Source organism: Argentina silus (assembly GCF_951799395.1).
Source record: "Argentina silus genome assembly, chromosome: Y".
In the NCBI taxonomy this organism is placed as follows: Eukaryota; Metazoa; Chordata; class Actinopteri; order Argentiniformes; family Argentinidae; genus Argentina; species Argentina silus.
In genome coordinates, this window is record NC_139654.1 from 41,749,569 (window position 1) to 41,773,873 (window position 24,305).

At 40.9% G+C, this 24,305-nt stretch overlaps 2 pseudogenes across 2 annotated transcripts in view; both read left to right on the forward strand.

Annotated features, from left to right (window-relative positions):
- Nucleotides 1-24,305, forward strand: part of LOC310824130 (cytochrome P450 3A30-like) — a 187,048-nt pseudogene that overhangs the window by 160,335 nt on the left and 2,408 nt on the right. The window lies entirely within an intron of this gene.
- Nucleotides 1-24,305, forward strand: part of LOC310823673 (cytochrome P450 3A30-like) — a 62,984-nt pseudogene that overhangs the window by 36,922 nt on the left and 1,757 nt on the right. Inside the window, exons 12-16 of the transcript in view lie at nucleotides 20,176-20,275; nucleotides 20,409-20,522; nucleotides 21,041-21,129; nucleotides 21,240-21,375; nucleotides 22,224-22,376. The product of the transcript in view is annotated as a cytochrome P450 3A30-like (transcript). The remainder of the gene's footprint in view (nucleotides 1-20,175; nucleotides 20,276-20,408; nucleotides 20,523-21,040; nucleotides 21,130-21,239; nucleotides 21,376-22,223; nucleotides 22,377-24,305) is intronic.

Genomic DNA, 24,305 nt, shown 5'->3' on the forward strand with positions numbered 1-24,305 from the left:
GTCCATGACCTTCAACTCTCAGTTGAATTTGTCCAATTCTTGTCTCACCTTGCACTCCCCTCTGATGTTACTTTTTTAATTTCAGATGAACGATGGCTCCAGATATGCCACAACCCTCATGTTCTCGTTGAGAGCGACTCCTCTGATGGCTCAGCTGGTACACAATCAGGCAAACCAGGGGACGAGCCTTTCTGTCAAAAGCCTTGTTGATGTGGCCCTGGCTGAGAGCGTGTGGGGGTGCAGAGATAAGACAGGGGACTGCACATGCCGACACCGTTAGCCTGGAAACCTCAACACAATTGGCTATTGCTATTTAGGGATACATAGCAAATCAATTTATATAGTTGTCTTAAGTTCAATAAATTAAGTTGAACATTAAATTAAATTGACTTCCTTTCTCTACCACTGTGACTGCTTGTGGCATTTATTATTATAGAAAGTCTTACTTGTGATGACCGTGATGTATGTAGCTGAAGATGAATGTAGCTATTTATTTTAAGTCGCTCTGGATAAGAGCTTCTGCTAAATTACTCAAACGTAGGCCTAAAGTACATCCGTAAAATAATGTATCCATTTCCTGTTAACCATCTCTAAACCCTAGATGGCAGTATTTACTCTTACACCAGAAACGTGACCAGTTGCACGTGTGGATGCTGAAGAAATAGCCTCCCAGTCTGTTTCTGCAAGGAACTTCTAATTTATGGATTCTGTACATTGTTTTATGTTGAGAGTCTTGTCAAGTCTGAATATCTTAGAGTTGGGGTTTGTCCTCTACCTCCAATTATAAACGAGGACAATCACTTTGTTTTTCATACAGGTACCACTATTGTATGTATTTCTATAATCTATGTTTCTATTACTTTACCATACTATGAAACTAATTGAATATGTTTTTAAGCGTCCAAAAAGCATTGATACCAGCACTCCAAGAATCATTTTGCGTTGCTGCTGCAGCAGCCGCGCAATGTCAACAATGTCGCACTGTCGCACTGGTGTAGCATGTAACATTAAAATTCATCAACTTCATATCACACCATTGATGATTGGTGAACTTGTTGGATCAGTTAAGGCCTGTGCCAGAAATCAGTACACACACCAATCACACAATGGGACTATAACAGGCACATACAGTGCATTCTGAAAGTATTCAGACCCCTTCACTTTTTCCGTATTATGTTATGTTACAGCCTTATTCAAAAATAGATGAAATTAATTTTTTTCCTCATTAATCTACACACAATACGCAATAATGACAAAGGTGCTTCAACAAAAAACGTAAAGGGTCTGAATACGTATGTAAAGGTGATATTTCAGTTTTTTATTTTTAATAAATTAGCAACAATTTCTAAAAACCTGTTTTTGCTTTGTCATTATGGGGTATTGTGTGTAGACTGATGAGGAAAAAGGCTGTAACATCACAAAATGTGGAAAAAGTGAAGGGGTCTGAATACTTTCCGAGAGCACTGTACTTACATCTTGATTCACAGAATCACACCTCGTACACACTTGCAAGTGATAGCAACGCCTATCACCTGTCCCAATAAAGGGATGCTACAAGCGCACCATTTCATCCTTTCCACTCTTCACTCTCTGACTGTCTGAAGTGTACTGTAGTTATGTTGTTGTAGCTGGGTACACCTCAGCCTATGATTCTCATGGGGCGTTAGGTTGAAAAGTGTACTGTAGTTGTGTTGTTGTAGCTGGCTACACCTCAGCCTATGATTCTCACGGGGCGTTAGATTGTCTCTGATAGAATCCTACGGTTCAGCTCAACGATGATTTTCACCTTCTGAGCACCTGTTAACTCTCTGAGCTAGCAGGCTAACCTGTGAGCTCTCAATTTTTTGTTATTGTTGAACCCTAGCTCGACGATAATTCCTCAGGTTATTATTAGAACTTGCAAGGTCACATGTGTAGGCTACAGCTAGCACTTGGGACGGACGGCTAACTAAGTTACTTGTTGTTTCCGGACAGCTGAGAACCTTGGCTAGCTTTGACAAGGTAATATTGAGAAATATTAGCACCCTGTTTGCAGGAGGGTTGGTCAGCTTGTGTTTGTAGCCCTAGGACTACTGAGCACTTTCTAGTAATTAATAATTTACTAGCTAGTTACCTCGTATAATGATCTGGAACATACCAGTTCTCTCTGGTGTGGGACCACCATATCTAACTATGCGGGTACCAGTTCCCTGTGGTAGCACGTGGGTGTAGCAATGCTGAGGTGTGCTGATATTATACCTGTTTGTTGCATCGTGCGCTGTATCTAAACTAACCCCACAACTAAGTCAACTAATAAACATGGGCTACGCATATCTTAAACATGCCTGTGTGTGTGTGTGTGTGTGTGTGTGTGTGTGTGTGTGTGTGTGTGTGTGTGTGTGTGTGTGTGTGTGCGTGCGTGCGTGCGTGTGTGTGTGTGTGTTTGTGCGTGCTTGCGTACATGTGTTTTTTCGGGGATGCAGAGAAAGTCTTCCAGCTGTTCCAATGACAACATCCATCCATCCATACATACATAGACCTATGCATTTAATTCTGGTTTGTTTATAACTAAGAGGAAGACACATTTATCATCAAAAACCACTAGTTATCATCAAAAAGGATGGTCACAGTTTGCTAAAAAAGAGTACCTAAAAAGCCTGCAAAGGTCTCGTAAAAGATATTGTGGACAGATGAGATGAATATTATCATGGACTAGAGTGACAAAAGTTTGGAGAAAAAAGGATCTGCCCAAGATCCACAGCATACCACCTCATCTGTGAAACATGGTGCAGGGGGTGTGAGGTGTGGGCATGTATAGTTGCCATTAGAACTTGCTAACTTGTCTTAATTGATGATTGTACCTGCTGACGGCAGCAGCAGAATGTATTTTGAAGTGCACAGAAACATCTTGTCTGCTTGAGTGCAAGCAAATGCCTCCAAATGCATTGGATGGAGCCACACCATACAATAAAACAATGACCCAAAACACTGCCATAGCAACTAGTGGAAAGATCTTGATTGGCCAAGTCAATCTTCAGATTAAAATTCAATTGAACATGCATTACATTTCCCTAATGATAAGAATTTAGGCAAAAAGACCTCAAAACAAACAACAACTAAAGATGGCTGCAGTACAGGCCTAGCAGAGCATCACCAAAGAAGATGCCCAGCGTCTGGTGAGGTTAGTGGGTTGCAGACTTCAGGCAGTTATTGTCCACTAAATACTAGTGGATTGTCCACTAAATACTAAACATGACTGCTTCATTTGGACATTTGATAAGTCTGTCCCATTACTTTTGGGTACACTGAAATAGGGGGATTATGCATAAAAAGTGGGGTAATTTCTAAATGGTGAAACCAATGTGTATACAAATACCATCAAATAAAAGCTGAGAATCTCTACTTTAACCTTGTAGTAATTGTTTAATTTCAAATCCAAACGTTTGATAAAGTTCTTCATAACCAACATCAGGGAGATGTGACCAGAGAGTGGATCCTGGCTATAAGGGCACACACTTGCCAACACACATTCTGGTGTGACATGTGCGATGTCTTATTGATCTATGTTGCTTTGGCTGTCTCCATGTGTGGATCATTGTAATCAGGGGTGGGGCTGGCCTTTTAAACACCTGTGCTTTGTTTCATTCAGGGAAAACAAAGAGATTTTTAACATTTCTTTTAAAGAGACAACACACATTTTCTGCCATGCCTCTGTCAATTGATTTGGCTTTAATCAATGGTTTCTTCTTGATGTTGTGTACATGTTTTCATGCCTATGTCACCTTTCAGAGGAAATCAAGGAACCTATCCAGATCTGATGTCGTATTAGATGAGTCAAACCCTGTCAGAACATAGTTTGCTTTAGCTCGATTCTTTTCTTTTCTTTTGTCTAGTATTGGTATACATGCTCGAAATTATGCACTCATGTTTAGTATTTGGTCGACAATACTTTGTATGCAATAACCGTCTGGGACCCATTGACCCCACCAGGTGCTGGGTATCTTCTCTGGTGATATTCTGCCAGGCCAGCCATCTTTTTGCCAGGTCTTTTTGCCCAAAATCTTACCATCAGAAAATGAAATGTATGTTCAATAGGATTTAAATCCAAACATTGACATGGCCAGTCAAGGACTTTCCACTTTTTCGCCCTGAAAATCTCCCTAGCTCCAATGGCAATATGTTTTGGGTCATTGTCTTACTGTATGATGAAGCGCCATCCAATGAATTTGGAAGCATTGCTTTCTTCTAAGGTTTTCTAAGTCTAAGGTTTTGACTATGTTTCAGATTTTTCAGCTTTCACCATTTGTCAATTCCTTTGCTATTGTAATGTATCTAACACCTTGTCCTTTGTTGGGAATGATATTTAAGGAGAGGGACAGCGAGATATTCTTTGAGTTTTGGGTTAGGCCCATCACGGGCATCATTCTCCCGCGTTGTCCTTGACGCACGTTAACGTATGGTTAAAACTTACAGACGTATGTTGTTTTAAATTGCGTTAAATTGGTTATTTTGTTGATACTCTATTCTCATTCTTCCTATGGGCATTAATGTGATGTTGTGCGCTCGATAAAGGTTCTGTTAATCAGGGCTGGCTCTAGCCATTTTGGTGCCCAAGCATTTTTCCTTCTTTTGCATTATCAAATGTCTAAATTAAGCACTCATGTTTAGTATTTGGTCCCCAATCCTTTGTATGCAAAAGTGCAAAAGTCTGTGACCCATTGACCCAACCAGACGCTGGGTATCTTCTCTGGTAATGCTATGTTGCAGCGACTGTTGTTGTTTTTTTAGGATGTTTTGCCCTAAGTCTCCTCTTGAGCAAATGAAATGCATGTTCTATAGGATTTAAATCTGGAGACTGACTTGGCCAGTCAACAACTTTCCACTTTTTGGCCCTGAAAAATTCCCTAGTTCCTATGGCAGTATGTTTTGGGTCATTGTCCTGCTGTATGATGAAATGCTGTCCAATGAGTTTGGAGCCATTTACTTGTACTTGGACTGACAAGATGTAAATAAATGATTCTCAATTATGGTGAGCATTCTTTGGTTATCCACTGGAAGTCTTCCTTGGCCTACTAGGTAATTTGCGATTTCTGAGCTCACCAGTGCTTTCTTTCCTTTTAATGAAGTTAAATGAAGTTCCAAACTGTTGATTTTGGTAGGTTTAAGGTTTTGGCTATGTTTATTTTTTTTCTGATATTTCAGCATCATAATGGCTTCCCTGACTTTCAATAACATCTCTTTGGTCCTCATGTTGACAAGACACCAATAGCAGACTGCACAAATTATGTGACGGAACACACCTGACGAACACACTTGTCAAGCCAATTGTCCTATCACTTTTGTGTAGCCTGAAATAGGGGGATTATGCATAAAAGTGTTGGAATTTCTGAATTACATTATATAAAAAATAAAAATCTCTACGTTTTTATTTCAAATCCAAACAGAAGAAAAAATGCTTCACTGTCCCATTACTTACTCACGGTACTGTATAACCTTCTGTGGAAAGGGTTTTACATGGAACCCAAAAGGTTTCTTCAAAGGGACAGTGGAAGAAGAACCCTTTTTGGTTCTAGGTAGCACTTTTTCAAAGAGTGCAGGATCTGTGATGGGTCTGTCTGTCTCTATCTACGGTATATTTGCTTGAATGCCACAGCCTATTTAAGTATTGTTGCTGACCATGTGCATCCCTTCATGGCCACAATTTACCCACCTTCTAATGGCTACTTCCAGCATGATAATGCACCATGTCACAAAGCAAAAGTCGTCTTAAACTGGTTTCATGAACATGACAATGAGTTCAGTGTTCTTCAGTGGCCTTCCTTGTCACCGGATCTGAATCCAATAGAACATCTTTGGGATGTGGCACAACGGGAGATTCACATCTTGAAAGTGCACCTGAAAAATGTGCAGGAATTGCGTGATGCAATCATGTCATCATTGACCAGAATCTCAAAGGAATCAATGTCACGAAGAATTGAGGCTGTTTTGAGAGCAAAGGGAGGCTCTACCTAGTATTAGTATAGTGTTCCTAATAAAGTGTTGGGTGAGTGTATATCTAACTATCTTTGTTTTTGCTGGTCTGTAGGATCTATGATGGCCGTCAGCCCGTCCTGTGTATCATGGACACAGCCATGATCAAAACCATCCTCATCAAGGAATGCTACTCCCTTTTCACTAACAGGAGGGTAATACGCTAAATTGAAGTTGTTGTATGGGGAAAAAAACATAAGGGCTCATTAAATAGATAATATCATTGTTATTATAGCATTATTAATATTCGGTTAATTTTGCAGTATATAATCATTGTTATTTTTCTAGAATTTCTATCTCAACGGGCCTCTGTATGACGCCGTGTTTATCGCTGAGGATGATGCATGGAGACGGATCCGCAGTGTCCTGTCTCCCTCCTTCACCAGTGGGCGGATCAAAGAGGTACAGTCCCATCTCTCCTCTCCTTCTTTTATTCATTCCAACAACACAAATAAATGAATGACTAACAACTCTGACGTGTGTGTGTGTGTTTATGTGATTTGTACTATGTGTATAGTGTGTATTCATTGTTGTTTGTTGTTGTGTGAAGCAGCAACTTTAATTGTCTAAGACAAATTTCCATCCGGGACAACAAAGTATATTTAATCTTATCTTAGATAAGTTCAGTGGTCAGATGACAGAGTTTAGAATAATAGTTCATCTTTGGAGTCACTTATTCTTTGACTATATACATAATGTATCCTGTATGGATATATTAATATTAATCCATGTATCAATCATCATATTTTTCCATGTATCCTTCCCAACTCAGATGTTCGGGATCATGAAGCAGCACTCTGGTAATTTGGTCAGCAATCTGAAGAAGACGGCCGATAACGAAGAGCCCATTGAACTAAAAGAGTGAGTATTTCTCTCCGAGAAGATAAGGTGAATTTGTAATTTCAGTGAACTCCCCCTTTAATTTTGTGGTTGTGGTTCTGGTGGTCAAAGATTTTGTGGTTGTGTTCCAGGTTCTTTGGACCATACAGTATGGATGTAGTCGTCAGCACTTCATTCAGTGTCGACATCGACTCCCTCCACAACCCCTCTGACCCCTTTGTGACCAACATCAAGAAAATGCTCAAGTTTGACATCTTCAGCTCACTGTTCCTCACAGTCGGTACAACTGCCTCCATATAGCTTTCAGTCTCAATCATTTTGTGCTTAATAAATGAAGCTATCGATTTCATTACACTGTGGAAACACTCTATGAGACCACCAGTAGCTCTCTGTCCTTCCTGGCCTACAATCTGGCAACCAGCCCTCACATTATGACCAAGCTGCAGGAGGAGATAGACACTGTTTCCCAACAAGGTAACCCCTCTGCAGACTCCTATATAGTACTATTCATGTGGAACAGGAAATATGATAGTGACAGTATTTTAGAGGGTACTGATGAGTGTGTAACCCCTGTGCACTGCAGACTCCTACAGTATCTATTACTATTGCTTTGGAACAGATGGTTAGATAGGTGACAGTATTTTGCAGTGTGCTAATGTGTCTTTAGCATCCCTGTGCAGACTTCTGCCCAGTATTATTCATTTGAAACAGGAAGTAGATAGGTGTTGTTGGAATCTTCAGAATAGTTAAAAGGCCAGTACCTGAGGACCTGAGGGATCTACAGGGTATATACCTTAAAAGCATGTCTGACATGCAGTGGTGTGCGTGACCATAGAGTGATTTCTAAACTAATACAATTATCTTAAAATAAATTATAAAACGAACAGGTTATCAGTGCAGAGACTTGTATGATATGTGCTCTCCATCTGACTCGTGCTGCTGCATTCTGTATCATTTGCCAATAGCTTTCTTTGGTCGACCAGACAGGAGAGTGTTACAGTAATCAAGGCTGCTAGTAATACAAGCATGCATTTGTCATTCAGTGTCAGCCTGGGAGAGGAAAGGTTGCACCTTTACAGCTGTGTTCTGTAAAGGTCCATGTAATATTCAACCTTTTTAAAAGCTTCCTAAAGGTTGTAATGACTATCTTTAATCGGTAGCGATCAGGGAACGAGATCCCTTGAAATAAATATGTAATTTACAAACGCTGTTTTGGTTCGGAAAACACGCTTTTTAAAATGGAGTGTCCTACCTGGTTTTTGCTCGAATGACTAGTTCTGTGACATCCATATGTCCGCAATGCATTTCACCAGGAAATCAATCAAACTGTTTGACTGGTGCTACAGAGTCGATAGTTGCCCTTAGTTTGGTGTTGAAGCTGGTTAATAAATCATTATCACAGGAGGAAGCTGTTGATGGTGTACTATTCATATTCATCATCATGAATCTCATCTGCTCAGCGACATGGCTAGATAAATAATAGAGGATGCAACAGGAGTAAGACCCTTTGTAATCACTAGGTCCAGGGTGTGGCAGTGGTTATGGGTGAGCCCAGTAACTCGCTGAATAAAGTCCGTAGAATTCAAGAGATTCATCAAATCCATGGCTGTCGAGTCAGTCTCATTGTCCACATGTAGGTTAAAATCACCAATGATAATAATCTTAGCATAATTTGAATGAAAGGTAGATGGGCCTTGGATGAAACCGTGATCTTTACATTTCTCATCCTTGTCATCAGGTGTCTTTATCACTCATTACTGTGCAACAGGAGGCTGATGGAGGTAGAAATGGGAGGACAGCTCATTGTAATTAGAGCTTGACAGACATATCTGATATTGGCCTTAAAGAAATATCGGGGAGTTATTCACCATGTTATATATAATATAGAGGAAACTGGACAGCACTTATTATGGATCATTTAACACAATTACACATGACACAACTGTGTTAACAGAGACACAATACGTCCTGCTCCTGTACATGTTTGTATATACTGTACATTTTCCCCTATGTCTGCTAAGGGCTTCACTGCTTTTTCCACTGTTTATGTGGCACATAATATATTTATATGTAATTGGCCACTTACGTAAATGTGTTATTTTATATGTATGCACTTTATCTTGCATGTTTACAGACTCCCCCCATTCAATTTCACGCATTTCTATTTGGAGTATAAAAGGCACTAGATCACCTGCGGGTATATAAGCTGTGGCTTGCGCTGCGTTCTTCAGTTGGCAGTTAATACCTGAACCAGTAAAGACTGAGGACCAGACGACTCACTAGTGTGTTTTCCATTTATTCTTAAGCATAAGCATTAATACAGTTTGTCATTAATGTAGGCTTTCTATTTAGTGTACCGTTAGGCATAGTAGCATATGAAGTTTGTAGTCTGTTAGCGGTAATTGCGCTAGCTTGGTATCCTAAACGAGGACGAGTTAGCACTAGTTTGCCGTTTACGATGAGTGGTTGTTGTCAAATGACACCTGACAAAACATGTCGAAGGGAGTCTGGTGTAACGTTTGCCTGACTCCACTGATACAGATGTATGTGTAGGATTTAATGTTAGAGTGTTTTGTAGTTTACATTTTCTTTGTTTTTCTTCGTTTTCTCCTAACGGTTAAGAGAAGGTAGACGGTTAGAGCCAGAGCCCGAACCGCTGATGAACAGCGCTGTAGTTTACCGTTGCCAAGGCAACCAGGCAGCTCACAGGTTGTACCATATTTCTAAATCATTATTTTGATATAATACTGAAATGTTGATATTATATTGTTATTGTTTTACATTGTAATTTGTATTGTTCCAACTAAGTTCAGTTGGCAGTTAATACCTGAACCACGAGTATGTTTTCCATTTATCCCCCCCCCCCTATACTAACCCTAACCCCAACCCCACCCAGAGACCTCTTCATCCCCGCTACCCCCCTTGTACAAGTTCTCTCCTGCAAATAAATAATACAAATAAAATGAAATAGCCGACTGCCTATGGCCCCTGGTGTGAGCATTGATTACTTTGTCTTATGATGACTGTTGTATAGATGATTCAATTACTTAAACAAATGTATTGTTGTAAGTCGGTTTGGATAAAGGCGTCTGCTAAATGCCATGAATGTAAATGTAAATTACAATGGAGGGCCATGTCCAGAAACGACCCCGAGCCCCTACCACTGATCTATATACCTATATCTATGTCTGTGTTTTGTCTATTAATTACTAATATGATGATGATTAATCCCAACGACGTATATTTTCCAAGAAACAACATGACCATATCTGTAATCAAATAAATATCTCCTGCGTCATAATGCTGTTGTCTTGATGACGCTGCTAGCAATGACGTAAATTTATGTAAAAGTCACTTTGGTCACTTGAACCTCCAGTTGTTGTCAAATAGCCTTTGCTGATTGTCATTTGTAATGTGGTACGCTCATTAGTGGAAATAGATTCAATTACATTTCAACACAATGGAGAAAAACTGGTGGGACCCGCCGCAGGTAAGTTTGCCTTGCTCTATTTTAGTTTAAATAAACGGGAATACTTTACATTAAATTGCCCCAATACTTGGGCCAAATGTCCAAGGACGTAGGATGTATCTTTCGAGAGGGGGTGCTGCCTAAATGTTGTGTAAAGGGCTGTGCCATGGCTGCTGGTGGGCCGGTCGATCTGTGGGCTGCGGGGCCGGTGAGCGACACGATGTGTGGGCTTCGCGCAGATCCCCCCTACCTTAATCGAATAAGCACTAGGCCTACAAGCTCCTGTATATTTTCAGCCTACCTCAAGTCCGTGAACTGCCTTCAAGTAAACGCAAAGCTGTAAGAAGCAGGGCTGAAAATTAATCAAATTTAATCAAATCAAGCTCTATCATCCGTGGTGACAACATGTTACTGTACACTTGTTTGTATTCGTATGTTATCGTCCAGTCAAAGTAGCCTACAATTCAAAGCAACATTTCCCCCACAATCAGGACCTAGACCTACTGCAAAGAAATACTCTTAATTGGCTACACTTTGTTGTTAGATCGCTGTGAAGTAATTCATCCGACTCGGCAGACAGTTTGATCCCAACATCAAGTCAAATCGCGGTAATTTCGGTGAGGGCGCAATTCCAAAAACAGCTGTTTGTCAGTGAAAGAGCAGCGTAACAGCCTAAAAAGTGAAACGGGACGAGCTCAATCGTTGTTACAGAGAGAAATGTGGCTGCAAAATCAACCATTTTAAAGATCAACATTAAAACGAGACAGATTCTCTTTTTAGCTTGACAAACGCAAATAACCTATAGAGGAGGGACTATCGAAGAACGATGATTGACAGAACAATATCAAAATGGTTAATTTGATGTTTTCAGGTAGGCCCTATCTAAAATATAACCAAACATAGTTGGCACTAATAGGTCTTAATCTACAGGACCTTTCCTTAAGTAAGTCGTAAGTTGACTTTGCAAAGGGCCTACAATTACTTACTGTACAGGCCTACATAATTTGCAATATAAATTGTGTCGGATATGTTGAATAAAAGGTAGATGTAGGCCTTTTTTAAAGGCAAAACTAGAGAGCCCCTTTTGGGAAATTGGGAACGCAACAGCTTATTCTTGAGAACATTGTGAGGTACCGCAATCTCTTTGCGAGGTAAGCCTGTTATCTAACACAATCATATTTCTTGACGTTTCCCTGTCATTGTGTCTGTCATCTCCATCAGGAAGTTTCAAAGCCCTATGCTACTGTATTTGATAACTACCCACTCACCCCATTCAGGATGGCTAAACATAGACAATATGTAAAGATCACTGGAGACAACTGAATGGTTTTATACTCAGAAAAGACAAATACATTCATAGAGACATTCTCGAGACTGCACCTGTAGTGTGTTCACTGTATGTCCACAGGAGTGTAAAGAGGATCAGGCTGCCCTGATGATGGAGGCAGCAGGACCGGCAGCTTTCGCAGCCTACACCCCACTCCCACAGAGGACATCAAGACGGGCCAGGCACACGAGAGAGAGGGCCAGAGTGGCTAAAGAAAGAAAGGAAGAGGTGAGAGCGGAAGAGGTGGAGGGAGCCCAAAACCTTCTGCATAAGGTGAAGGAGCACACCGATGCAGAGAAGGAGAGGCTGATGGAGGAGAGAGAGAGGGTGGACAAGGACAGAGAAATGGTGGACAAGGACAGAGAAATGGTGGAGAGGAAGAGGAAGATAGTCAACCATCTTAAAGATAATATGGAGAGGAAGAGGAAAGTGTTGGATAGAGACACTGAGAAAGTGAATGAATGCAATGCAATACTCAGTCGCATTCAAAAGACGCAGGAAAATAACAAAAAGGATTTGGAGGAGAGGATTGTCCAGTTGGAAATAAAGGCGAAAGAGGTGGAGGAGGTGGAGAAAGTGACAAAGGAGATGGAGGAGACTTTCCAGAGGGAGATGGAAAAAACAAGAAATGAGATGAAGAGGAGAGAGAAGGAGGTGGAGGAGAGAGAGAGGGTGGTGCAGGAGAGAGAGAAGGAGGTAAAGAAGAGCGAAGAGAGATTAAAGATGAGTGAGAAGGAGACCGAAACAATGGAGGTGATGAAGAGAAGGGTAGAAGAGGTTGACAGAGAGATGGAGAGAATCCTAGAGGAGAAAGAAATGGAGGTGAAACAAGTGAAAGAGAGGATGGAGGTGATGAAATGGGCAGAGGAGGAGAGAGAAAAAGACAGGAATGAGAAGAAGAAAGAAAAGGATATTGAATGGATGAGAAAGGAGTTGGAGGCGATGAAGAGAGTAGAGGAGGTGGAGAGAGAGAAGGAGAAAATCCTGGAGGAGAAAGAATGCGACGTTAAACGTGTAAGAGAAGAGATGGATGTGATGATAAAGAATATGGTGGAAAGGAGGGAGAGGGAAGTGAAAGAGGAGATGAGGATGAAGACAGAGATGGAGAGAGAGAGGGAGAAGATTGAAAAGGAGAAAGAAAAGGTTATTGAATGGATGAGAAATGAGATGGAGGCGGGTATGAAGACAGTAGAAGAGATGGAGAGAGAGATGGAGAGAATCCTGGAGGAGAAAGAAAGGGAGGTGAAACAAGTGAGAGAAGAGATGGATGTGATAAAGAATATGTTGGAAAGGAGGGAGAGTGAAGTGAAAGAGGAGATGAGAAAGATTACAGAAGATGTCGTGAAGTGGATGAAGACAGAGATGGAGAGGGAGAAGGAGAAGATTGAGAAGGAGAAAGAAAACGATATTGAATGGATGAGAAAGGAGATGGAGGCGGGTATGAAGACAGTAGAAGAAATGGAGAGAATCCTGGAGGAGAAAGAAATGGAGGTGAAACAAGTGAAAGAGAGGATGGAGGTGATGAAATGGGCAGAGGAGGAGAGAGAGAGAGACAGGAGTGAGAAGGAGAAAGAAAAGGATTTTGAATGGATGAGAAAGGAGTTGGAGGCGATGAAGAGAGTAGAGGAGGCCGAGAAAGAGATGGAGAGAATCCTGGAGGAGAAAGAAATGGAGGTGAAACAAGTGAAAGAGAGGATGGAGGTGATGAAATGGGCAGAGGAGGAGAGACAGAGAAACAGGAATGAACAGGAGAAAGAAAAGGATATTGAATGGGTGAAAAAGGAGTTGGAGGCAATGAAGAGAGTAGAAGTGGTCGAGAAAGAGATGGAGAAAATCCTGAAGGAGAAAGAAGATGACGTTAAACGCATGAGAGAAGAGATGGATGGGATGATAAATAATATGGTGGAAAGGAGGGAGAGGGAAGTGAAAGAGTTGATGACAAAGATTACAGAAGATGTCGTGAAGAGGATGAAGACAGAAATGGAGAGAGAGAAGGAGAAGACTGAAAAGAAAAGAGTAATGGCGGCGAACCTGGAGTTTGCCAGAGAGAGCATGGAGAAGACTTTCCATGAAGGGAAACAAAATACAGGTATGCCCTCCATTATCTGCTTACAGTGCATTCTAAGCATGATCCTTTTGGCTTCTCAAATCACCTCAAAATAATTTAGATTTTATCTATACAAATGATAAGACAATTTTTCTCTTTCAGATATTTCAACACAGAGACAATTCTGGAAATCCACAACTATCTCGAACTTACTACCACAATAACTACCCTGCATACTACCACTATAACTACACTTGCCGTTTCAATTCTCTTTCATTAAAGTCATATTCAAAGGCAAACTGTGTGTCATGTTTGAAATGCTGTATTTTACAAGTTGCATAGCTGTAAACTATGTTGAGTGATGATGAGTTTAGAAAGAAAAGGTATGTAAAAAATGAATACTCCTGCACACACGATTGTTACCTCTGCTTATTTATTGTGTCGACGTTTCGGTTTATGACCTTTATCAAAACATTTTTATCTGTGAGGTCTGTATTCCTAACACCACAAAAAGACAAAGTGGTGGTGTTTGTGTTTTTTACATTTACAAGTTGAGGAAGAAAAAACATGGCACATGTATGCACATGGTTTAGATTAGAAACAATCTGGGTAAACCTTAATTTGAAGAGGTATGCATGAGGTCTGTTATGTTTTTCTCTATATGCCATAATATTGATTACAATGATCAACATATTTGTACCCTGAAAAGAACCCAAACTGAACAAGTTCCCCATTATAAGTACCTGGGCATTTACATAGATGATACACTTTTAAAATACATGTTGAAAAAGTGATCAAGAGTTTGTGAGTTAGACTTGTACTTGTTTTGTAAAGAAATGTCTTGCTTCACCTTTGATAATAGGAGGAAGATTGTCTTGGCAACGCTCCTCCCTGTCCGTGATTATGGTGACACAATTTAAAATCACACGACAGCCTCAATTCTTAAACCACTAGACCCGATTTATCACTCTGCTCTGCAGTTCATTTGTAGGCATGTTTTCTGTACCCACCATTGTCTTTTGTATCAGTCTGTGGGTTGGGATTCTTTGACGTTGAGAAGGGCTTATCATTGGATTTCATCTGTATATGAAGCAGTTCTTTTAAAACTCCCATTTTACCTCACATCATTGCTTTTATGGCGACTTAGTGGCGATCAAACTTGCAGCTTGTTACTATTTAATGTGCTACAAGTGATTACAGAATTGAGAAGAACTTTTTAGCTGCTGTGCTCCTCAGATATGGAATGATCTTCAGGCTAGACTGAGATTGGAGCACTTGGTCCCTTACACTTGTACCATCATCTGCTTTTTAGTGGACAATATATGCAATAAATACCTTTTTTACACAAACATCTTGAATCAGAATGGGTCAGCCCTAGCCTCTTACACAAACAGGGTCACAGTCAATGGGTACAAAACTGGAGCAAACGTGTGTATACCAAGATACTGTACCTCGACTCCTTTCCATTCCAAAAGAAATGTGTCCCTTTCCCTTCACTCAAATGTTGTGGATGACATGTACATAAAGCTACACACTGGTGCAGGTGTGATGTTATGAGAGCTTTAGCATTTAGCATTTCCTGTGTCCAGGCGTTCTATTCACTTCTAATAGGACAAATGAAGGTACACTTGCCTCATAAGGCTCATTCTTGTTTCATTTGTCCTATTAGCTCCTACTGACCTCACTTTACACAGACACAGAGGAGGAGAGACTCAGACTCATTAGAAGTTTATTACTGGATCAGTTTACAAAACAAAACAAAACTGCATGGAGTGTACAGTACAGCAGAGCTTGGAGTACCAGACATGAACACACACCTCACATGCACACACACATCGGAGCTGTCACAGTGGTATACCTTGGATCACACACAGACACACACACACACACACACACACACACACACACACACACACACACACACACACACACACACACACACACACACACACTCACTCTCTCTCAGGGCTGCATGCGGATAGCTCCATCCAGTTTGTTGACCTCTCCATTGATCATGGGGTTCTCGACCAGTGATGTCACCAGGTGGGCAAACTCTGCAGGGTCTCCCAGGCGCGAGGGGAAGAGCACTTGGCGGGCCAGGAATGAACGCACCTTCTCAGGTTAACCCGCCAGGAGAGGAGTGGAGAACAGACCTAAGGAGAGGGAGAGAGAGGTTGTCTGATATGGAGAGGAAGGGGGGGGGGGGGAGGAGTGTGTGAAAGAGTGCGTATGTATGTGTGTGTGTTTACTGACTGGGTGCGATGGTGACCACACGGATGTCCATGGGTGCCAGGTCTCGGGCGATGGGTAGAGTCATCCCAACAATACCCCCCTTAGAGGCTGAATACGCAGCCTGACCCACCTACATAGAGAGAGAGTGAGAGTGAAGGAAGGGGCTGTTGAGACAGTGTTTGTGTGTGTGTGTGTGTGTGTGTGTGTGTGTGTGTGTGTGTGTGTGTGTGTGTGTGCGTGCGTGCATGGTGCAATGGAGGTCTTGGCGATCTGTTGGTTCTTGTGTGTGATTGGCTGACGGTACTGCAGCATGTTGACCTCTTCCTCACTGCAGGGTCTACTACAGTTGGAGCAGTCAGAGAGCACAGCCTGGGCCCCTGCAACCAAACATACACCCTGAAATATGGTTTGGACAAAGGATCCCAATGTCAAGATAATATTGCTGTAGGGAGGCTAGTCTATGACACAATACCATGTGGAAATGTCAATGATTTTCTAAAGATGAGTGGATAGTGGATAGTGGATAGTGGATAGTGCCTGGTGAGGTCGCAGACTTCAGGCAGATTGTTGACCTAATACGAAACATTAGTATTTTATTTGGACATTATATGATACTTTTGAAGCCCTGAAATAGTGGGAGTATGTTTACAAATGTTTTTTTAAAAACCCATTGAATTAAAGTTGAGAATCTCTACTTTGACCCCATAATAATTGTTTGATTTCAAATCCAAGTGTAGAGCTAAAAGAACAGAAAATGCTTCCTCTTTCCAATACTTATGAAGAGCACTGTATTCATGTTAATCAGTTGCTTCATTACTGTAATATGTGATGTGTTTTGAACTAGTATTTTGAAATACTGTTTTTAGGAGCCAATGATATAAAACAAGTGCATACATGTAAAGAACATAACACATTTTTAGAGGAGTTCAAATATGTAAAATTCAGTATTACTCGAAAGAAAATATTTGGCCAAAAATATTTGCCCCATAGTCCTTCTTGAATCAATGGGTCTGCAAACTATTAAAACCCGATAGGGATCAAACAGGCAGCAACTATTAGCAGGATGTTAAGATAAAGGCCGACAATAACATCACTGAGTTTTGCCCTCTGCGCAGGGATCCCCTTTCAATCATTCACTAGCCATGGCTTCAACTTCACCTCTCACATACTCTTTCGCCTGTGTTTCATGATCTGAAACACAGGTGTCATGACGGGATAAAATAATCACTTCAGCAGACGTGTCCGGGGTTACTCAGAAGAAGCGATTGAACCTGTAAAGATGGGTTACCTTCCGTACTTCTCCACCGAGACATGGACTCTCCTTGTCTTACTCATCTCTCTGATCGTAGTGTAAGAAGTTTTAATAAAAAATATTATTTGTTAGTTAGTTAGTTGTGATAATACATACAAATGATAGTATTGATAATTACAGTTATCTAACAGTTTCAATGATACCTATGACTTGATCGTTTTGCTTTTGTTTCAAGTCAGATTGTTGATTTATATTTGTTCTGACCAGGTATGGATACTGGCCATATGGAATATTCAAAAAACTAGGCATTCCTAGTCCTAAACCCATCCCTTTCCTCGGGACGATAATGGGATATAAGAAGGTTTGTAGAGATTAAGCCCATAAACAACAACATTGTAGACTCATCCATGATGTGTGTTGTTGTGGTGAAAGCCATGGGAGCTGAATATGAATTGTTTTACCCAGAAAAATGGGCAATAAAGCTTTTGAACGAAAACGAAAAGAGAGGAGTGAGAGCCGGTCTGTAGTGGAAAAGGGCCATCATAAACTAAGCCACAGTTCAGGTTTATGACAAGCATTTATGAACTGGCTATTTTTTTGTTTAGTTTTTTTGTTCCCAGGGTGGTTTCACCAATTTTGACACAGAGAGCTTCCAGAAATATGGGAAACTGTGGGGCTGAGTCTGCTAAACTGATCCTGGTTATTGTTAACTATGATGGATATATGTATCTCTCAGTGTCTACAGTATACACTCTTAAACCAGGCGGACACCGTGCGATTTTCACAAACACAGACGATCCAACCGACGAAATGGTCTCATACACCAAGACAAATGATCTGTCTTGATGCAAGTACACTGCCCAAGCAACAATTTCATGCTTCCACATTAATAATTTGAATCTGTTATTGAGCGATTTAAGTTTTAAGCTTTTAAGTATTCTGTAGTATGGTCCCAAACACAACTTGTGCGTTGCCAATGTTTGACAACATCCTGGATTCTCATTGGTTGAGGCTCCTATATTGCCTCTGAGCACGTCTCAAACTGCATGAATAAAGAGGAGCCACGACATGTCAGAATTCAAATCGGAAGTGATTGTGTCTTCCCTCCATGTCATTGAAAGGGCAAAAATGTAATTAAAAAAATAAAGAAAAAAAGGGTTCTAAAAGGATTCTTTGGTTGAATAACTCTTATGGGTTCCATTTGCAGTGCCCTGCGTAAGTAATGGGCCAAGCATTTTTTCTTCTTTTGCATTATGCAAATGTCCAAATTAAGCACTCATGTTCAGTATTTGGTCCCCAATCCTTTGTATGCAAAAGTGCAAAAGTCTGTGACCCATTGACCCAACCAGACGCTGGGTATCTTCTCTGGTAATGCTCTGCCAGACCTATATTGCAGCGATTGTTGTTTGTTTTTTTAGGATGTTTTGCCCTCCTCTTCAGCAAATTAAATGCATGTTCTATAGGATTCTATAGGATTCTCTTTTTGGCCCTGAATAATTTCCTAGTTGCTATGGCAGTATGTTTTGGGTCATTGTCCTGCTGTATGGTGAAATGCCGTCCAATGAGTTTGGAGCAATTAACTTGTACTTGGACTGACAAGATGTTTCTGAACACTTCTGAATTCATCCTCATCAAAGGAGACAAGTGAGCCAGTTACAGTGGAAGCCATACATGCCCAAGCCATAACACCCCCTCCCCCATATTTCACAGATGATGTGGGATGCTGTGGATATTGGGCAGTTCCTTTTTTTCTCCACACTTTACACTTGCCATCACTCTGGTACATGTTTTTCCAGAACTCTGCAGGCTCTTTTAGGTACTTTTTAGCAAACCGTAACCTGGCCAGCCTGTTTTTGTGGCCAAGTAGTGGTTTGCACCTTGCAGTGTAGCCTCTGTAGTTCTGCTGGTGATGTCTTCTGCGGATGGTAGTCTCTGACTCATTGACGCCTACCTCCTGGAGAGTGTTCCTAATCTATGGGGCAGTTTTTTTTATTTTTATTTTTTTATTATGGTGAGCATTTTTTGGTTATCCACTGGAAGTCTTCCTTGCCATTTGCGATTTCTTAGCTCACCAGTGCTTTCTTTCCTTTTAATGAAGTTCCAAACTGTTGATTTTGGTAGGTTTAAGGTTTTGGCTATGTTCTGATATTTCAGCATCATAATGGCTTCCCTGACTTTCAATAACATCTCTTTGGTCCTCATGTTGACAAGACACCAATAGCAGACTGCACAAATTATGTGATGGAACACACCTGACGAACACACCTGTCAAGCCAATTGTCCCATCACTTTAGTGTAGCCTGAAATAGGGGGATTATGCATAAAAATGTTGTAATTTCTGAATGATAAACCAATATGTACACAAATAACATCAAATAAAAGATGAGAATCTCTACGTTCTCATTTCAACTCCAAAAAGAAGAAAAAATGCTTCACTGTCCCATTACTTTCGCACGGTACTGTATAACCTTCTGTGGAAAAGGGTTCTACATGGAACCCAAAAGGTTTCTTCAAAGGGAGAGTGGAAGAAGAACCCTTTTTGGTTCTAGGTAGCACTTTTTTTCTAAGAGTGCAGGATCTGTGATGGGTCTGTCTGTCTCTATCTACGGTATATTCGCTTGAATGCCACAGCCTATTTGAGTATTGTTGCTGACCATGTGCATCCCTTCATGGCCACAATTGACCCATCTTCTAATGGCTACTTCCAGCATGATAATGCACCATGTCACAAAGCAAAAGTTGTCTTAAACTTGTTTCATGAACATGACAATGAGTTCAGTGTTCTTCAGTGGCCTTCCCAGGATCTGAATCCAATAGAACACCTTTGGGATGTGGTAGAACGGGAGATTCACATCTTGAAAGTGAACCTGAAAAATCTGCAGGAATTGAGTGATGCAATCATGTCATCATGGACCAGAATCTCAAAGGAATGTTTCCAACATCTTGTGGAATCAATGCCACGAAGAATTGAGGCTATCTTTGTTTTTGCTGGTCTGTAGGATCTATGATGGCCGTCAGCCCATCCTGTGTATCATGGACACAGCCATGATCAAAACCATCCTCATCAAGGAATGCAACTCCCTTTTCACTAACAGGAGGGTAATACGCTGAATTGAAGTTGTTGTATGGGGAAAAAAACATAAGGACTCCTTAAATAGATAATATCATTGTTATTATAGCATTATTAATAGTAGGTTAATCTTGCAGTATATAATTATTATTATTTTTCTAGAATATCTATCTCAAAGGGCCTCTGTATGACGCCGTGTTTATCGCTGAGGATGATGCATGGAGACGGATCCGCAGTGTCCTGTCTCCCTCCTTCACCAGTGGGCGGATCAAAGAGGTACAGTCCCATCTCTCCTCTCCTTCTTTCATTCATTCCTTTATACAACACAAATAAATGAATGACTAACAACTCTGATGCGCGCGCTGTGTGTGTGTGTGTGTGTGTGTGTGTGTGTGTGTGTGTGTGTGTGTGTGTGTGTGTGTGTGTGTGTGTGTGTGTGTGTGAGAGTGTGTGTGTGATTTGTATTATGTGTATAGTGTGTATTCATTGTTGTTTGTTGTTGTGTGAAGCAGCAACTTTAATTAATTAATCCAAGACAAATTTTCATCCGGGACAATAAAGTATATTTGATCTTATCTTCGATAAATTCAGTGGTCAGATGACAGAGTATAGAATAATAGTTCATCTTTGGAGTCACTTATTCTTTGACATAATGTATCCTGTATGGATGTAAATTCTCAGGCTATATAAACATTAAAATAATTCCTGTTTCAAACATGATATTAATATATGTTTTGCACATATTAATCCACGTATCAATCATGATATTTTTCCATGTATCCTTCCCAACTCAGATGTTCGGGATCATGAAGCAGCACTCTGGTAACTTGGTCAGCAATCTGAAGAAGACGGCTGATAACGATGAGCCCATTGAACTAAAGGAGTGAGTATTTATCTCCGAGACGATAAGGTGAATTTGTAATTTCAGTGAACTCCCCCTTTAATTTTGTGGTTGTGGTTCTGGTAGTCAGAGATTGTGTGGTTGTGTTCCAGGTTCTTTGGACCATACAGTATGGATGTGGTCGTCAGTACTTCATTCAGTGTCGACATCGACTCCCTCCACAACCCCTCCGACCCCTTTGTGACCAACATCAAGAAAATGCTCAAGTTTGACATCTTCAGCCCACTGTTCCTCACAGTCGGTACAACTGCCCCCATATAACTTTCAGTCATTTTGTGCTTAATAAATGAAGCTATTGATTTCATTGATTAGACTGACATAAACCACACTGCCAATGGTTTGCGCTCTACTCATTTGACAAACACATGGGCCCTGTCCAGAACCAACCTCTAGTTCCTAAATGCTGGACACTTGGAGATCTGAGTGGATTGGATACAGAAGTGTCTAGGGATAGAGCCTAGGAGTTGTTTCTGGACAGGGCTGTGCATTGAATAGGATTGGAGTCACGTATCATGGTATTTCCTGTTCCTGTTTGTAACCGTGGCATTTCCTGTCCGTCCAGCATTCTTCCCCTTCATGGGTCCTGTTATGGCAAACAAGGAGGTATCCCTATTCCCTGCCTCGGTCACAGATTTCTTCTACGCTGTCTTTCAGAAGATCAAGTCCAATCGCGTGGCTAGCACCAGGAAGGTATGTAAATATATCTGATCAAATATACGATCTTCAGCCAGTATTGTGTAATACAATTGTAGAGATTTGGTAGCATCTGGTAGTTCTCATGTGATTTTGATCTGACGTAAGCCTGCTTCCAGAGTCGGGTAGATTTCCTGCAGCTGATGATAGACTCGCAGAAAGACAGCAACTCAAAGGGAGAGGAGCAGAGTAAAGGTGCCTGCCTTAAACACACACACACACACACACACACACACACACACACACACACACACACACACACACACACACACACACACACTGTATACTAGCATCTAACACACACACATACAGTACCTGCCTCAAACACCTATACCTACAAACACACCTACCACCCCATTTCTCCCATCATCATAGGATTGAGTGACCATGAGATCTTGTCCCAGGCAATGATGTTCATCTTTGCTGGCTATGAGACCACCAGTAGCTCTCTGTCCTTCCTGGCCTACAATCTGGCAACCAACCCTCACATTATGACCAAGCTGCAGGAGGAGATAGACACTGTGTTTCCCAACAAGGTAACCCCTCTGCAGACTCCTATATAGTACTATTCATGTGGAACAGGTGATAGTGACAGTGACAGTGTGATAGTGACATGATAGTGACAGTGTTTTAGAGGGTACTGATGAGTGTGTAACCCCTGTGCACTGCAGACTCCTACAGATGGTTAGATAGGTAACAGTATTTTGCAGTGTGCTAATGTGTCTGTAGCATCCCTGTGCAGACTTCTGCCCAGTATTATTCATTTGAAACAGGAAGTAGATAGTCAAAGTCAAGTCAAAGTGGCTTTATTGTCAATTCTTCACATGTCAAGACATACAAAGGAATCGAGAGGACGTTTCTCACTCTCCCACGGTGAGACAGATAAAGTGCCCAGGCACAACAGATAACACATACTAAAAGTAAAACATTCAATAAAAATAATTTAAACAGTGCAAAAAGAGCAGTCAGTAAAGACAGTAAGTAGCAGCCAAATACTGTGTATTCTGTATAAAAAAAATAATAATAGTGCAATAGTGCATTGTAGCAATAGAATAGTGGATTGTCCAGGGTCCGTAGATAGGTGTTGTTGGAATCTTCAGAATAGTTAAAAGGCCAGTACCTGAGGACCTGAGGGATCTACAGGGTATATACCTTAAAAGCATGTCTGACATGCAGTGGTGTGCATGACCATAGAGTGATTTCTAAACTAATACAATTATCTTAAAATAAATTATAAAACTAACAGGTAATCAGTGCAGAGACTTGTGTGATATGTGCTCTCCATCTGACTCGTGCTGCTGCATTTTGTATCATTTGCCAAGAGCTTTCTTTGGTCGACCAGACAGGAGAGTGTTACAGTAATCAAGGTTGCTAGTAATACAAGCATGCATTCGTCTCTCAGTGTCAGCCTGGGAGAGGAAAGGTTGCACCTTTACAGCTGTGTTCTGTAAAGGTCCATGTAATATTCAAGCGTTCTAAAAGCTTCCTAACGGTTGTAATGACTATCTTTAATCGGTAGCGATCAGGGAACAAGATCCCTTATAATAAATCCCTTATGAATAAAAACACGCTTTTTAAAATGCAGTGTCCTACCTGACATTCGGTTTGCATATAAACATGTTGTGAGTGCCAGGGGTGTTCTAGGGGAGTAGACTGACCTTTCTCTGGTGGCTGCCTCTCCCAATCGTGTGCGCATGTAGAAACACAACAGCTAATGTCCAACACTGCAAGTTCATTTCGGGGGGATATATTATTATTAGGGAGGATGTTGTTGTTTGGACAACTTCAGACAGAATTTCTCCACGATGGCAGATTTCCGGCAAACTTACTTACTCTTCTTTAAGTGATACAAATATGTTTTAGTCACATTCTTGATATGGGTTTCAAAATTAAGATCTGAGTCAATGGTAACACCTTGTTTTTTTGCCTAGTGCTTAGTGTTACTGTAAGTAGTGTCTTTAAGTGTGCAGACAGTTTGACCAGGACAAGGACAAAGAGCATTTTGGCATCAGCATTAATTAATTAATTCTAAGGACATTAAGAACCTAGTTAATAACTTAACAACATAGTGCTATCTCAGTGCTATGATCGGCACAAAAGCCAGATTGGAACATGTCAAAGGTACAGTTGGGAAGAAGGAGATTATTTAACAGTTTGAACACCTTTTTTTCAAGAATTATTATTTTTTTGCTTAAAAAGGGAAGGTTGGAGATTGGCCTAAAATCGCTAAGGACTGAAGAGTCTAAGTTACTTTTCTTCAGGAGGGGTTTCACCATGGTAGTTTTAGGTGCAGATGAACAGACCCCCACTTTGCTGAGCATTTCTGTATGACCACTGCAAAAGAGTTCATAGTGCTTCCATGTGGTGGAAGGTGGGGTAACAAGTCATCAAACACATCTTCAGGTCTTGCCTGAGTGATCCTCCTCACCTAATATTGGTTCTCTTATCTCAGAAGTATGTTGCAA